Source organism: Astyanax mexicanus, chromosome 1, assembly GCF_023375975.1.
Source record: "Astyanax mexicanus isolate ESR-SI-001 chromosome 1, AstMex3_surface, whole genome shotgun sequence".
Taxonomy (NCBI): domain Eukaryota; kingdom Metazoa; phylum Chordata; class Actinopteri; order Characiformes; family Acestrorhamphidae; genus Astyanax; species Astyanax mexicanus.
The window spans coordinates 19,861,081-19,873,147 of NC_064408.1; the positions used below are offsets into that span (position 1 = coordinate 19,861,081).

General features: G+C 39.1%; 1 long non-coding RNA gene across 1 annotated transcript; it reads right to left on the bottom strand.

Annotated features, from left to right (window-relative positions):
• Positions 1–9,326: 9,326 nt before the first annotated feature.
• Positions 9,327–11,990, bottom strand: LOC107197746 (uncharacterized). Its single transcript, XR_001518752.3, has 3 exons — positions 11,865–11,990; positions 9,513–9,596; positions 9,327–9,401 (listed from the first exon to the last, which is right to left on the bottom strand). It is a non-coding gene; the product is annotated as an uncharacterized LOC107197746 (long non-coding RNA).
• Positions 11,991–12,067: the final 77 nt, after the last annotated feature.

A 12,067-nucleotide genomic window follows, 5' to 3' on the forward strand; every position in this document is an offset into this window, starting at 1 on the left:
CCAAGCATTATTCCATCTAAGTTTAGCTAAAGTACAGCTGAAAAGGAGATCCGCCAGATCCAACCCAGAAACCTGCGGTCCGGAGGCCACCAGCAAGCCACCTGAGAGCGAAGGGATTTACCCTGTGGGTTCTACTGGGGCTCCGTGCTGACACAGGAAGTCCACCCACCCTGCAGACAGGCTCACGTGATCCTTTTTCGGGGTGAAGCAGCAGACGACCAACCCAGGCGGACGTCACCAAGGCTCACTTCAACAACTCAGAGTAAGGCAGAGCTGGGTTTAATCTTTCGGCAGATGGTGTCTGTTGGTCATGGTTTGGTCGGGTCTTTAATAGAGCGTCTTTAGTATAGATGACTCATTTTGAGTGGCTTGGTTGGAAATAAGAATTGGTTTCGTAGACTTAAAATGCCTTAGACCCTTATTTAGAAATACTCACTTAATAGTTATATTAATCTTTATTCCTTTCATATCAGCATTATAACGTGTTTGTTCTTTTATTTCTCATTTATCATTCTACACTATGATTTGATAGCTAATGGCTACATTTATGACTTTTTAATGAATTATTTACTCATATCTGTGTGATTTAATAAATACTTTTATTTTACAAAACCTGTCATTTCAGTGTGTTTTTCTGGATAACTTGGTTATGAAAATTTCTGTCACCTGTAGAAACCACACCCTGAGATGTCTTGTGTTATTAATTAATTTGATTAATTAATTAATTAATTAATTAATTAATTAATTGATCTAATTAAATTAATTTAATAACTGGCGCCCAATTAAAAAATATTTCAACATCTCAATTAGCACCAGGTATTAAACCACTGAGCCGCTACATAATTGGCTCGCCAACGTGGGGCAGGATTATATTCTTATTGGTTCTCCGCCGCGAGACCAGAATATATACACATTTCATAACCAGTTCCAGAAAATAGCGCTGTAAGTTGCAGAATAAAGTGTATTTTGTTGTTATTATTAAATGCGTTAGCTGCTGGCTAGCTGGCCTAGCTGGAGTTAACTGCATAAACCCAGCGTGTTAGAAACACACGCACATGTTCTACACGTGTTTTTGTTTACAATTCAGGACTGGCCAGTCCCCCGCTGTGTGTGCGCGTCCCCTGTGTGTCTGTATAACGTGTACAGTTATGTGTGTGGTATGCGAGCGCTCTTGAAAACATTACGCTTATTTGTAAAATAAGCTTGGTTGACACACCGCCGTGTGTGGGCAACCTTAAACCCGGGTGTATATACGTGTATATACGTGTGTACTTACATAAAGTTCGAACTGTTTCCGGTAAAATAGACATATTTTGCCAGTGTTGATCTGATAAGGCCTTCGCGCAGCCCTGAGTCGCGGATCTCCGGCTCATCGACTCCGCGCTCCAGTTAAAACTGCCGGTTTTTGCGCGAAATCCGTAAAATCCTGCAGTACTGGACACTTCCACGTGCGTAAAAGAGTAGCTAACTTTTACGTAACACCACCCTGAGTGGCAGGAAGTCTATTGTGTGCGTGATTAAACTAACCACGCCAGGATGTAAATCCTCTTTGCTCATCTTGTGAAGTGTGTTGCTGCTGTGTTAAACTTTAGGACAGCCGAGTCCTTCTCCTCTGCTATTCACAGTCGACTGAGTCAGTCAAATCTGCTGACCAGGTCCCAGACCCAAGGGGCGGTCCTTAACGTGGCATCATCGGTGGGCGTGACCACGCCCACCAGTCGGCCTCTGCCACCATCTGGTGGACAGCCTGACTATTTACACTCAAACTCAAAGGGTGTTTTACTACCCCTCACCACTAGGGGGGGTACACTGCCACATCGCCATCTGGTGTTTGATTTGGTTAACTGCATACAGTGCAGAAAGGTGCATCTCATTTGTTTGACCACCAGAGGGAGCCACTTAGCCACATAGCTGTGTCGCCACCTGGTGTTGTACTTGTGTAATTGCTATCATCCTGTAGAGTACATTTAGTGTTTCTGTCGCCAGAGGGTGCCAATTTCAAACAAACTTTTTGTTAAGTTAATAAAGGGAATTTGCATTGTGGTGGGGTTAAATGGTTTGTAAATAAGTAAACAAATAACTGCATTCATTTAATCGGTTAATATTAAATAGTTAAATTTAAGTTTCAGGTCTGCTCTCTCAAACATTACTCTTTATGTTACATTGAACCAAGCTAAATAGCTATCTCCATTGAGTAACTAATCACAACATAAAATAATTAACTGGTCATTTTAATCAATTTGATTAAGTAAAGTTAATTAAATTTTTGTTAATTAATTATTTTCAATTTAATTCAACCATCTTCAAATAAATTAAGCTTAATTATTGATCGATTAAGATCAATTATTAATAACTGATTGAAATTAATTAATTAATTAACCATTAAAAAAAAAAAAAAAAAAAAAAAAAAAAAACCCATCCAGTTATCAGTTACTCAACCATATACCCAGCACACCTGTGCTTAATACATAGTTAAATTCTCCCATCCTGTACATAGTTAATAACTATACCCATATTTAGACCTACTGCATATAGTGGCCTACAGTTATTAAACTGTTCACTAGCACCACTGACAACAAATCTAACCATTCTTTTAAAATTAATCTACTAATCGTAACCTTAGGTCACCCACTTTAACAGATTTTCTTCTTATAAAAGGCACAATGCTAATTGACTCGAACATAAAATAAACTTGTTTGTCATCAAAATTGTTTGATTCCACGGGCTTTACGTAAATCAAAATGTGTGCCACCGAAAAAGCTCTTTTAGAGCTTACAGCTGGTCTACCCCCAGGACTTACCATCCCAGTCCAACAAATGGACAGTGGGGGTCTCCATGCACTAATTGCCAAAAGCCTCAATGAGTGTGTATCTAAAATCCTTGAGGGCAAGCAACAAGTGGATCCGATTTCCCTAATACTGTGGAAACAACTGCTGTTGTCACAGGATCAACTTGCTGCTTCCTCCAAAACCATTCAAAATCTCCAAGCAGAGATTGTGACTTTAAATGATAGAGTTGCAGACCTAGAGAACAAAACTGTACAGTCTGAAATGAACCAAAGAGACCTCAAAACCGAAGTGCAGCTGCTTCAAAAGGAAGCCAACATAGCTACCCAACTTGCAGCTCAGTCACAGGAAAAACTAAAACATGCTATTGCAAAACAGGTTGAGCTACAAACTGAATTAGCACATGCTAACAATGCAGTCAAATTAACTCGAGACCAAACAGAGTTAACATTTGAGCTGATGATGGAGGGAGACTCCCCCATCAATCCAGCTGGTAAATCAGGAACCCCTGGGGTTCCGGATCCTAAGCAACAACCATCCACAAATACAATCCCTCTAGTCTCCCTTAAAGGTGCTGAAGCGCCAGTAGAACCAAGGTTCACTCAGCGTTCCCAGCCACATGGGACCTCTGTGCAACCTCAAGCACCCTCTGATAGAGATTTGGACAAAATTGCGCGTAACATCCCACGCTTTGAACCAGAACCGGACGGTTCTAATGATGTCCACCAGTATCTTCGCGACATTGACTTCTTCTTACGCCGTTTCCCCAAGGCCACGGTAGATGATAAAATCTACCTCATTAAGGTGTCCTCTAGTCGGGAAGTTGGACGTTTCATTGAGCGCCAACCACCCCAGGTTAAGAGAGACTATCCTGCTCTTTGCAAGGCTTTGGAGAATGAGTTCTCCAACCACCTTGTTCAAACCGGCCTTGCTGCAGCTCTTGCAATAAAGCAGAGTCGCCAGGAAACACCCCTACAGTACTATCACCGCCTCAGGCACGCTTATTTCGGCTATAGAAATGAGCCTGGAATGGAGGAAGAGGAAGTTTTCAAAACATTGTTCGTGAGAAACCTCCATCCCTCCACCAGTCGCTCTTTTGGAGTCGCAGCCTGCCCTCGTACGCTAACAAGCCGGCAGCTGCGTGATTTGGCTCTCAGAGGATTTGCTAAGTTCCAACAAAACATTAATAAAAAATCAGAGTCAAATGACGTCCTGATAATTAATGAGCAGTCCTCCCACGTCAAGCAAAAAGGGGCACACAAGGCTCCAATGCCACCTAAGACCCAGTTAAACCACAAAAACCAGAGAGTGTTCCACTCTTGGCGTCGCTCGTCCCTACATTGGGCCAAGCAAAGTGACCAAAAGCCCTCCTATCGAAGGAAAGGTAGGATAAAACGCAGTTGGAATGGCGAACACTCACAGCACCATGTTCGAGCACAGAGCCCCAGCAAACTTCAATCTCCGCTCAGGAGAAAGAGCCCAAAGCACCACAAACGTTGGTGTCCACCTAAAGGGCACAAGGATGAGACATATCCAACTAACCTGAGCACTAAAGACGGCAGTCTGCTCAGACAATTTCGTAACGAAATACGCAAGCAGGACAATGCTGAATCTGAATTCTTGCCAATTGTCCAAGCTCCAGATCAACCTGCTTGGGGGGGTGCGAAATCCATCCACCCCAATGCAGCCTTGGTTGTACAGCCAGACGCTGAAAACAACCACACTGAGGAAGCTTCTTTCCTCAGCCTGGAGGATCCACCACCTAAACAATTCTTGGGTTTCTTAACCGAGAAAGGTTCAACACCAAAATTCTACCTAGCCACCTGGCTGGAAGATGTGTTCGGGTATGAAGCTCTTTTGGACACGGGGTCAGACATTTCTTTAATGTCAAATTCACTTTTTGACCAGGTGAGGGCGACAGCCCGCCGAAACAACAAAGAGATACCTCTGAAAAAGTGTGCTCTTCACCTTCAACCATATTCGCACACTGGTATCACTCTGCATTCTGCAGCCCTGGTGCATGTTGCCATCGGTCCAATGAGCCTCACCCATCCAATTCACATTTCTCCATTGGAGAACGTCCCATTGCTCTTTGGCAAAGACCTCCTTGACCGGTTCAAACCATTGATTGACTTTCAGCATCGTAGAATCTGGGCACAGGTTTGCGAACCCCTGCCCTGTCCTAAGGCACAGGATAGAGTTCAATGCTATCATGTTGCTAGCAACATTGAGCCACACAAGCTCATTGAACCTTCAAATTCCACGGGAATCAATGAGAAGCTCACTGTCAGGGTTCTGAAACCACCATCCTCAGAATCCCCTACCATGATTCTAAAACAAAACACCTGTTCATGGGCATTGACTCCCTCTACGGCTGTAGATGAGTACAACCCAAAAGCTGGAAAGTCATCCACTCTTAACACAACGGTCAACGGTGAAATCTTTGTTCCATGGGCTGACAAGTCAGCTGTTCACAGAACACCTGCAGGTTCCTTGCCACGGACTAACTGTGATCCTCTGTTCGTGCACCAAAAGGATTGTTCTCTTCTTGTTCCTGCACCAGTGGTTCCAGACAAACACAGTCCCTTGGATTCTTATGAAGGTAAAAACATTCCCGCCATCTACACAGATGGATGTGCTTTTCGGAATGCTCAAATCAAATGGAAAGTTGACATGACAATTGGTGCATGTGACAACACTTCTTTCAGAACACTGGCATTTCACCTTGATCCACTTGCCACTTACTGTGCGTCTTTCAGGATGCTCAAGGGCCTGTTTGTTTATGCCCCAGATACACACGCTTCATCTTCATTCGTGGTGCCTCAGCGCCATGGGGGGGAGAGCCTAGCCCAGGCCCTCGATCACCCATGGGTGGACCACAAAATGATGGGGAAAACACACCGAGCATTCCCACAATTGACATATCTGCCACTTGTTGGAAAAAGGCTAGTGTGTTTTCATCCCCAATCTTCAGAAGATCTGTGTGGTATATGGCCAATTCCACAAATGGATTGGGTCGAAAGACTCATGAAATTTGTTCGAAGGAACAAACATCTCATCACTGTGGCAGGTGCATTTGCCAGATGGAGGGGACGTCCCCCAGACCCTATTGAAATGGCTCAGGCCACAACTTTTTCGCTGAACCACACTTTCTCAGGTGTTGGTATATCTCACCGTTCTAGCGGAGAACTGCGGAAACACCCAAAACTGGGAAAAAGCACGCTTGGATACCAACCATTGTGCTACACTGCTGACAAGCTACTGGTGAGGTCCCAGCACAGCACTGGCAAAACAATTCGCGAGCTCAGGTCTCATTGGTTTGGTCCTCATGCAGGGGCAGACAAACTGCCTCGCATCTGGAACCAAATCCCGCATCGTCAGTGTTTTATTAAACCGATTCTCAAACAAGTTCACTGTAACCCAATTAAACTATGCAAAAGCCCCATGGGACAAGTCGGGACCAATAATGCCCTAGGTTAAATCATAATACGGGGCTAAATACCTAGACACACTGAGTGTTCATTGTCCACCATATTCTGACCTGACGCAATTGTTAAATTGAGAACGTACCACACATTCACTGTCTGGAACTCACCTATCCAAGTAGCATAACTCACAACAAATTGGATATTTTGTTAAACCTAGTGTTTGAATCACCATTTCAAACCATTAGCATAGCAGTATAATAAATACATGGAGAAGGGGGGGTGCCAATTTTTTTTTTTTCTCTTCTCTTCAGGTGCCCAAAACATATTTTGTTTCCCTTCTGACTACGTTTGCTCCGCTATATTGTTCTCAATTGTTGACTAAGTAGTGGCTAATTATTGAAGCATACCTTATGGGTAGGTTGTCTTGATAAAGTTATAAAGGAACAAATAGCTAGCAAACTATTTGTGACCCTTTCATATGCTTGTTGCCACACTATCACATTAAATTAACTATTCTATTCAGAACCAAAAGCCAATAGCTACAACAAAAAAAAAAACTGATCATCAGAGAAATTGTATATCCATTAGACCAAAAACTCTGTCAGCGACCTTGTAGTAGATTGTCTTAAGAAAGCATGACCAACAAGACACCAATTGCATGAAAGATGTACCCTAACATGCTCTGTCTACAGAAATCCACGTTGACATCGACCGATGACCCAACGTCCAGTGGCCCATCGATCGATGGGGGGGGAATGTAGTGGATTAAACAGAGGATTCCTGCATCGCTTGGACACACACACACACACACACACATACACACAAACACACACTACCCCCACTTTATGGTCTATAAGGAACTTCAACCCCCAGAACACTCTAAAAGCCTTGGAGTTATCTTTTTCAAACAGCCTTAAATTTCAAAATGACATTTCCTGACTATTTCTTCACTCAGCCTCGCTCGAGAACCCTAAATGCAAGTCAGGGTAAACATTTTTAAATTCTTTTTTGACATTCCTTCAGACGCTGTCAGTCGTAAATCTGGATTTAGGACCGTTAATGTTTAAACATCTGGAACTGTGCACAATTGTGGTTTTGCCAACAGCACAATCACCAGGACAAGGACGGGACTACGGGACTTGAGAGAGGGTTCAAAACTTAATGAATGCCTTGGAAATTGTAAATTCACCAAATATATTATACCAATTTAGGGGTTTGTGCTTTCTGCAACCACTTAGAAATAAGATTCATGAAGTTAAAATGAATGCTCTTAGCTTGGAAATTACATTCCCAACACCAACTTCACCAACTTCCCCCACGGTCGTAAATTCCGACGACAGCCGCTTATCTAAACACTCAGCAGAGAAGAGGAATTTCTCACTGAGAAGATTTTGCTTAAAATACATATATATTGACTATATAAAAAAGGTGTTTTATAGAATGTTTACTAGATAATGGTATATGTGTTTGGATGTGTCCTGATTAAATTCTCCTACACATTCAAGTCTGAATCAACAAGGTTTAACTAGCATTTGATAATTTAGCTTTATTTGGTTATCAGTGGTTTAACCATGTATTATCTTTTAAGTGATTTAATTGGGTTTAAATAATAACATGACTCTTGATCTCTTTCTGACAGAGTACCATCCATCATTGTATTCCTAAGATTATCTTGAGTATTACAAAACTGTTTGTGGGCAAAATATATATATATTACATTTATTGTGATTCAATTGTAAGATTGTTTGTTTCCTGAATTTATCCTCACAAACTGATATGCTGAAAAAGGTATTTTGATCCACTGTTTAATTGAGTTTTCTTTTGGTTTGATCTATTAGAAAAATGCTGAAGCATGTTGACCATGTGAGGAGGGGGGGTTTATGGCCCTTTGTGAATCCCCACCAAAGTTTGAAATTGCTCCTAGACCAATCAAAACACAGACATTTGGGCCACAGGGCCAATCATAGCTCAGGGGCCAAACAGGCCACAGAGACTAATAGTAAACTGGGCAGACACAGTTTTAGTTCAGTTGCCAGTTGAGTTTTGGGAGTTCAGGTCAGAGCAGTTGGAGGAGAAGCAGTTAGAGAAGGAGTTGGAGAAGATGAGTTGAGGAAAACAGTTAGAGGAGAGAGGTTAGGGAGCCAGAGATGGAGAAAGGATAGACCGTTAGTTTAGTCATCTTAAGTTAGTTTTCTTAGACTAGTGCATTTAATCTTCAAGTATATTAATATTAGCTATCCTAGTTAAAATATCTAAGGTTATTTTACAATCTACGAAGCCAAGCATTATTCCATCTAAGTTTAGCTAAAGTACAGCTGAAAAGGAGATCCGCCAGATCCAACCCAGAAACCTGCGGTCCGGAGGCCACCAGCAAGCCACCTGAGAGCGAAGGGATTTACCCTGTGGGTTCTACTGGGGCTCCGTGCTGACACAGGAAGTCCACCCACCCTGCAGACAGGCTCACGTGATCCTTTTTCGGGGTGAAGCAGCAGACGACCAACCCAGGCGGACGTCACCAAGGCTCACTTCAACAACTCAGAGTAAGGCAGAGCTGGGTTTAATCTTTCGGCAGATGGTGTCTGTTGGTCATGGTTTGGTCGGGTCTTTAATAGAGCGTCTTTAGTATAGATGACTCATTTTGAGTGGCTTGGTTGGAAATAAGAATTGGTTTCGTAGACTTAAAATGCCTTAGACCCTTATTTAGAAATACTCACTTAATAGTTATATTAATCTTTATTCCTTTCATATCAGCATTATAACGTGTTTGTTCTTTTATTTCTCATTTATCATTCTACACTATGATTTGATAGCTAATGGCTACATTTATGACTTTTTAATGAATTATTTACTCATATCTGTGTGATTTAATAAATACTTTTATTTTACAAAACCTGTCATTTCAGTGTGTTTTTCTGGATAACTTGGTTATGAAAATTTCTGTCACCTGTAGAAACCACACCCTGAGATGTCTTGTGTTATTAATTAATTTGATTAATTAATTAATTAATTAATTAATTAATTGATCTAATTAAATTAATTTAATAACTGGCGCCCAATTAAAAAATATTTCAACATCTCAATTAGCACCAGGTATTAAACCACTGAGCCGCTACAACAGGCAGTGTACTGGCTGGTGGTGATTGCTGGCTTGGCGGGGGGTTTTCCCATGCTGACAACACTTGCTGCTCTGAGGAGTCAAAAAACACATATGCGTGTCATTTTCCCGTAGTCACTGAATCAGTAATGGGTAACTTGGAAATATGAGTTCATGTGATTGTAAGGTTTTTGGCATACGTACGGTTACTGTGTCATCCTGTGTTTGTGACTGGACTTCCTGTGGGTCTGCAGCAGCCAGCCAGCTTTTCCCACAGGTAGCAAAGTCCTGATAGCAGAACGCATACATAACCATGTGATTCATTTTACATATTAGTTGACTTGACAAGCTTACAATGGAGTAACAACTCCTTAATAATATAATATAATAATATATCTGCCCCCTAATGTGTGGGCACAACATAATATATTGAGGACACAAATGCACTTCGTAGTTGCCATAAAATAATACACTGATATCGAACTAACTAAACTAATAATAATACCAAAAATAAAAAGACCATAAAAGTTATGCAGTTTACATTGAATGAAGCCACTAACCAATTTGGTTTATTTTTAATTTAAAAGCATTTTTTTTCATCTGAAAGTTTATTCATTTTTTTTTATTTTACTGAATAATTAATTTCTTTTTTTTATATAATGTTTTATAATGTTAATATTTATTGAACTTTTAATAGGAGAAGAATATAAACAGGGTATAGAATTAAACCGTTTCTCCCAAATAGCACATATAAATCTTAAATGCCCCCCTTCCTTACAACTCAACCCAAACAAAGAGACAACGAAAATGCTATAAGAAATATATATATATATATATATCTCCCATTACCTAGTTAGCTATAGCTATATTTCATACGGAAACTCCACTCTATTGTGGCCACACCCTATTATAACACATTGGGAACCTAAGGTAACTTGCTAATTATAAAACTGAACCATTTATTTATTTTTTATTTGAAAGTTTTTTATAATTTTTATATTTATTTCTGTTTTTTTAATGAGGCAGTGAGTGTACTACCTTTGGGCACAGCCTATTTTAACATATTAGGAGTTTTAAGTAAGAATATTATTGATTCATTGATTTATTTATTTTTTTAAATATATATTTATTGAACTGTTTAACAGGAGAAGGGTATTAACAGGGACTAGAATTAAACATGCCCCTCTAACTTACAACCCTACCCGAACATACAGATAACGAAAAATCTAAAACATATATTGAAAAATAAATAAATAAATGACAATGAAAGGTGATGCAGTTTACTTAGAACAAAGCCACAAAACAATTTGATTTATTTATTATTTAAAAGTGTTTTTTTTTGTGTGGCCACTTCCTATTATATTACATTGGGAACTTAAAGTAACTTTAGTTATACTACTGAACCATTGATTCATTTTTTATATAAAAGTGTGTTTTTCTTAATCATCTTTATGTTTATTTTTATTTTTTATTGTCAATGACTGTATTGCCTTTTGGCCACACCCTATTTGAACACATTGGGTACCTTAAGTAACTTGTTAGTTATTTTACTGAATCATTTCATTATTTTTATATAAGTGCTTTTTAATCATCTGATTATTTATTCCTGTTTTTCCCCCAGTGTAAATTTATTTAGGTACTTTCTTTAGATAGATAGATACTTTAACCTGCTAACTAGGTTTTAACAGTGGAGTAGTTTCCACTTGTGGTGATCTTTTAAATGTTTAAAATGTACAAATATTTAGGAAAAATAGTAAAGCTTTTTTTTTATTATTATATCACATTACCTAGATATCACATTACCTAATTAGATATAGTTATATTTCGTACAGAGAGTCCACTACTGTCTTGTGGCCACATCCTATTATAACACATTAGGAACCATAAGTAACATTTTAGTTAAATTACTGAATCATTAAATTATATAATTTATTTTAAATGGTTTTCTTTTTGTCAGTGAGAGTATTGCCTTGTGGCCACACCCTATTAGCTATAATACACTGAGAACCTTACGTTTTATTTCTATTTCTATCTTATTTTTTTATTATTTTAAAGTAATTTTTAATCATCTAAATGTTTATTTCTGTTTTTTCTCCCATTGTAAAATTCTTTAGGCACTTTATTTTACCTGTGGAGAAGCACTTGTGGTAAACAAATTAAAAATTTACAAATATTTAGAAAAATAGAGAAGCTTAATAGCTGTCATTTTAAATCATATCACATTACCTAGTTAGATATAGCTATATGTCATTCAGAAACTCCACTGTATTGCCTTGTGGCCAAATCCTAGTATAACACATTAGAAAGTAACTTGTTAGTTATATTACTTAAACATTAAATTATATTTTATTTAAAAGTGTTTTTGTTTTTTTTAATCATTTGAATGTTTATTCCTGTTTTTCTTCCAGAGTAAAATTCTTTAGGCGTTTTTTTTTTTTTTACCTGTAATTAGCTATATGTCATATATTATGTCATACAGAAACATCACTTAAATTAAAGTTACTAAAGAATGAGAGGTTAGGAATGAATGGTAAACTGAATATTGTCTGAACTTACCGCTCATTATTAATCAGCACAGCATGGTTTTCCTCTTTATAAGAGTGGGTTCGCTTTCCCAGATGATCTGGATTATTCCCGTGGAGAAGGAGAAGGAGTAATGGAATATAGCGGAACTGCGCAGTGTCAGATAACAGATATCTATCGTAGTGATCGGGTATTGATTAGTCTTTGCCTGATTACTCACCTTTCTATCAGTTTTC